Raw genomic sequence first — 6,000 nt, 5'->3', positions numbered from 1 at the left:
GTTCTCATTCATAACACTCCGTTCGATGTCTCACTATGGGATATTGTAGCTCCCGTATTGCCAGACGAGCTTATCTCGAAAATCACCAAACCAACCAGAACTTAACAGGTAGAGCTCTGACTCAACAAGGTGCCCAGCACTGCTCGGGCCACACTAGGAGCAGAGACGTCTAGCCTGTAAAAGCGGACAAAAGTGAGTGGCGAGGACAAGCTCGCCGATGCACAGATGTCTTGGATGGAAACACCCTTGAACAAAGCCCAGGATGTAGCCAGACCACGAGTCGAACGAGCCCACAGACCCGAAGGTGCCTGAAACCCCTGACTCATATAGGCCAAAGCAATTGCCTCCACAATCCATTGGGAGAGCAGTTGCTTAGTAACGGGCTTGCCCTTGTGAGGGTTAGCCCAGGACACAAAGAGTTGGTCATTATGACAAAACTCTTTTGATCTGTCCATATAGGTGCGTAAAGCACGGACTGGACACAGCAAATCCGGCTGCTGTTCCCCAGAGGGACACAGCGGCGGAGGAAATGCCTCAATGTCAATTGGGGTACATGAACCAACCACCTTTGGTGTAAAGGCAGGGTTGGGCTTCAACAACACTCTCGTTGGGCGAACTGAGTGCATGAAGGATGTACAGATAGTGCATGAATGTCACTGACCCGCTTGGCGGATGCCAGGGCCAGTAACAGCACTGTCTTGAGTGACAAGTGCTTCATGTCAGCTCCTTCCAGGGGTTCAAATGGGGTCAGGTTGAGCCCATCTAAAACCACTGCCAAGTCCCATAAGGGCACCAGTGACCTGGAAACAGGGAGGAGCCTGCGAGCCCCTTTCATAAAACGGCAGACCAAAGGATGTTGGCTAGCCGTCTTTCCCTCAAAGCCCACATGGTATGCAGCAATAGCAGCCAGGTACACTTTGATCGTAGAGAAAGCTCTGTGTTTATCGATCAAGTCCTGTAGAAATGATAAAATCACCCCGACAGGACATTGAAAAGAGATGTCTCCTTTTTGAAGGCACCACTCATCAAACACCCTCCACTTACAGTCATAGAGATACCTGGTGGAGGAAGCTCTCGCACTCTGAATAGTGTTTATCACCTTCTGAGGGAGTCCCACTGTATTCAGATTGTACCACTCACGGACCAGGCCCATAGTGCCCAGCGCTCTGGGCGTGGGTGAAAGATTGCCCCCCCCGCCTGAGACAGTATGTCCCTGCGTAGTGGGGGCTGCCATGGCTGCCCGCACAGCAGCTGATATATCTCCGCCAGCCCGTACATTGCGGGCCAGGGCGGAGCTATCAGGATAAGTGTGTGGCGTTGTTCCTTCACTCTGGCCAGAATTGGGGGTATCAGAGCCAGGGGTGAGAACGCGTACAGAAGGCCCGGAGGCCAATCGTGCACGAGTGCGTCCACGCCTAACGGTGTGTTTAAATCGCGCATTGAAAAGAACAGCTGACATTGAGCATTTTCTTTTGATGCGAACAGATCTACCGCGGCTCTGCCGTAACGCACCCACAGCTGACTCACAATCCTTGGATGTAGAGTCCAGTCTGCATATAGTGGTGCACCAGTAGACAGACAGTAGCTCTGCCCCGAGGTTCATCACGCTCGGTACGTGTGTCGCTCTCAGAGAGAGGAGACGTCTGCCGCTCCATAAGATCAGTTTGCGTGCCAGCATGTGTAACTGGAGAGAACGCAAACCCCCTTGGCTGTTTATACACGATATTGTGGTCGTGTTGTCTGTGCTCACGAGGACATGATGTCCTCTGAGAAAAGGCAGAAAGCGTGAGGATAGAGTGAGGAACACCGCTAAAAGCTCCAGGTAATTTATGTGCGCCCGCTGGAGGTCTCTGTTCCAGAGACCCCTCACCGGACGACCTCCATACATAACTCAGACATGCGCCCATTACTCATGGCGCGCGGGGTTTAGTTTTAGAACGGCTACTCGCCGCTGAAACTCCCTCATGTGTAAGTGTCCCAGTCGTACGACCAGGATGGCTGACGTCATGAGCCCCAGTAACCGCAGGCATGATCTGAGGAGAACATGTTTGCGCAGCTGGAAATGAGCGAGACAAGCTCTGAAAGCTTTCACTCTTTCCGCTGACAGGCGGGCTGTAAAGGGCACCGAGTTCAGGTGTAAACCCAGGAAGAGTACAGTCTGTGCTGGGCACAACATGCTATTTTCTGTGTTTATTATGAAACCCAGGTTGAGCAGGTGCTTTACGAGAACATTTGTCTGCGTAATCTGATTCTGCTCGGCGGGTACTATAGATATAGCCCTCTTTTCTAGAAGTGAGAGAATCTCTCTCTCTAGAATATGGGCTCACTCTCCCCGGGATTGTGAATACAGAATGCCCGAGAAGCGAGGGGGGGTGACAGCGAATTGGAGTCTCCCATGTTACTGTTTGGATAAACCCAAGCAGATGTTGTGAGCATCTTCCACTGTATGCTCCTTAGAGCCAGCGGAGATGTCACGTCTCTTACCCTCTGAGTCCCTATTCTTTGTGTTATGGGGCCCTCTAGTGTCTGAACACGGTGGTGCCTCATTTCGACAATCCCCACCGATACTGCGCATGCGCGTGACGGTGGTGCCTTCACAGACCCGTCTATAATCCGCCTTTTGAGAGAAGCCGTAGCTGCTCTCAGAAGGGGAACAGTTGACGGACTGTTTATTGTTTTTATGTGGCCTGAAGCCTGGATGCGTCAGCGGAAAATGGTTTATTTTAGAAACAACAACAAACTTGTGACATGTGTTTTTGCAGACTTGAGGATGGTGTTGAGGCATCTCTCGAGGCGGCGGGAACACATCTAGAGCTGGGGAACCGTGAACTTCCAGCTCTGTCAGAGGAGAGAAGGAGGGGATGTCAGGCCGCTCATTTCTTCTTCCTCGACTGCTGGCCAAAATTCTGGGTCGGCTGCGCCTGGGCTGCACCTGGGCTGCAGCCGGGACCGGAGATTTTCTAGGCCAACTCGCCCTCGTCTCCTGCCTGGGCTGGGGACTCAGGGCGGGCTGCGACCTCTGCTGTTTGGGTATTTTGAACCGAGCAGTGTTCGAGGCAGCTTGGACGAAGGACTGCCGTTGTGAAGGCAGCGGCTGGACCCTTCGAGGGAGGCAGAGGTGGAGGGCCTCGTCCTCCTTCTTTTTCGACTCGCATCTCCTCTGCATGGAGGCGAGAGCGGAGTCGAAAATCCCCTCGGGAATGATGGGCATGTCAAGCACATCCTCCTTTTCCCGGTCTGGGAGGTTGGTGAGGTTGAGCCATCTAGCTCTTTCCTGCACCACCATGATCCCCATTGCCTTGCCCGTGGCCTGGACGGCGCAGCGTTGGACACGGAGACAAATCCGGCCATTTCATCCAGAACGGCCAGTCCAGGATTGCTCGACAGATCCTCGCAGAGGTCCGCTTGGTATGCGGTTAGCAGCGAGGAAACGTTCAGAGCCCTGGCGGACAACGCTGCGGCTCTGTAGGACCGTTCAGTCATGGTCGACTGGAATCGGTCCGCCTTCGCTGGCAGCGTGGGGTTCCTGCTTGGTGACGGGCCCATCCTCGGTAGGAGGTGGGCTGCCACCAGCGGTTCCATAGGCGGTATGCGGAGCAGGCAGAGCCTCTCCATACCGTCACAGTCTAGGGAGGAGGCACCCTGGATTGGGGCCTTGTTGCTAAAGGGCCGGTCTCTCCACGAGACCGACACCTCATCCAACATCTCCGGGAAGACCGGAAGGAGTTGCCTCTTTGTCCTCGTTGCTTGGGGAAAATGTTTCCCCTCGTAACGGAACCTGGAGGTCTCCTTGGCCATTTCGGGCCACGGGATATCTAGCCTGGACGCGGCACGCTGACACACGGCCTGCAGGTCCATGCTCAGACAGGGCGAAGCAGGTGTGCTATCGCCCTGGAGAGCAGCCATCGCTCCCGGCTTTGCAGCTTGAGCCGATGACATGAAGATATCGTCTTCTTGCTCATCCGAATCAGACAGGAGGAACTCAGAGGCATCCTCTTCGTCCTCCATGTAATCTAATTCCAGGACATCCTCCGCGGGCGAAACCATGGTGAGGTCCAGCCGGGAGCCCCAGCTTGGTAAAGCGTGGGGCTCCGTTCCCGCCTCTCTTGCCGCCACCGGGTCCCAGCCTGACACGGCGCGGGACTCCGGTTCTGCAGCTGCCGCTGTTGATGAGCCCCAGACCGACACAGTGCCTGGCTCAATCTCTGCGACGCCCCCGCGTCTTGATTGCCAGCCGGCAAATCAACGGACATGAGGGGGTCCTGTCCCGACAAGCTAGCTTGGCGTGCTAACCGTCGGCGGAGGCTCTTTATGGTGAAACGGGCACGATGCCCGCACGAGCCGGGGTTGTCAATAGCCTCCTGGGCATGTTCCAGGCCGAGGCAGGACGAGCAGACCTGGTGTGTGTCTGTGCCTGATATTTTCAACCCGCAGCCTCCGAGTCGAGCCTCCGAGTCCCTGACTCCTCTGGTGTGAGGGAGAGAGGCGTCCATCTTGTTCGCCGCGTGGCGTGGAGAGGACCCGCTCGCAACAGGTACGTCGTCGAGAAAAAAAGTGTTACCAACCTGTCTTTAATCCGGAAAAAAAAGGACGGTGTAGGTCTTTTTTCTCAAAGAATATTAACTGGTGTGTTAATATTCTTTTAATCCTTTCCTCCTCCGTGAGAAAGAGAAAAGAAAAACGTCCTTGCTACCGTGGTGTCGGTAGTGAGGGAAAGCAAGCTAGCGACAGGTGTGTTGCTAGCTTGAAAAAATCAAAACCTTACCTTAATTCCCGAGGAAGAAACAGCGAGGTCGATTATAATACCAACTGGTGTGTTAGTATTAGCAGTCTTCTTGCGAAGCAGAAAGGGTAGCCGGCGAGCGTCCGTCGACCGAAATTTAGATTTGGGTTCAGTCTGTGGACTGTTAAGCTAGCCCGGCTACCATAGAGATGTGCTCTGAAGCGAGAAGAGGTGTTTGAATGACGCATGCGACGTAGCGCAAGCTACTTATAGTGGGTGGATTCCCTGACGCTGACGTCAAGATCACCAGCCAATCAGGATTGGCGTAATGAGATTAATGCTTCTGTTTGCTCTGCGATGAGGCGCATCCCATAGTGAGACATCGAATGGAGTGTTATGAATGAGAACAAGTTATAAAAACCACAAAAGAAGAAATCTGAAAGGTGAAGTGGAAAGCCCATTTTCCACAGCATTCTGCATAACTCCATATTATAGTAATCTCTTTTTTCATTCTAGGTTTTGGTTATGAATTAGCTTTAAACATACATTCAAAAAGGAAAGTTGCCTTTCCTTTAGTGTGTGTTGCTCTGCATTTTAAAAGGTGAGATATTTTGTAGACTATGTGCATACTAAAATATATACAATTGTGTCCAGAAACATATATATTCTGGACAGTCCTCCCAGACTACTCAACTGGCTGCTGCTTGAAAGTTAATTGAGAGGAGCTGCTGTCATAGGTCAGTATTTAAATTCCCAAACTCCACCAAGTTGTATACTATTGTATGCAGGCCAAGTCTGAAAGGTAAAGCTCACCTTATGTAACATTGGTAATTAAACACACCATCCAGTAACCCTTATGCTCTTAGATTATAGATCTGCAGTAAAACATGTATGTGTTGGCTTTTACCGACATAGACAACAAGCAGAAGAATGATTGGAACTCCTTCTTGCGGTATATAGGGGATTATATGTTTTACTGCCTGAACATCCTGTGTTATTTATTTAACTCTAACAAAAGCTGCCCCCTGTCCCTTTTCCAGGGCCTAATTTGAGACCACATCACTGTGTGGCAGCTAAGTAAATTGAGTTTTTCCAACAGGAGTGCTTTTTTTTCTGTCATTGCAAGTTGAACTTTGACCCTAACAACCTGCAATAGTTGAAATTGAATTGTTACTCTCTGTTCTTCTCAGCACACAATCTCCTTCCTGCAAGTTGCAATTTGCAAAAGCTTTCACTCACCTTCCACTGGGATCAGAAAATAATTTTCTTCTTTAAGG

This window comes from Pseudochaenichthys georgianus, chromosome 3 (genome assembly GCF_902827115.2).
Source record: "Pseudochaenichthys georgianus chromosome 3, fPseGeo1.2, whole genome shotgun sequence".
NCBI classification, from domain to species: domain Eukaryota; kingdom Metazoa; phylum Chordata; class Actinopteri; order Perciformes; family Channichthyidae; genus Pseudochaenichthys; species Pseudochaenichthys georgianus.
This window is presented reverse-complemented; position numbering follows the sequence as displayed.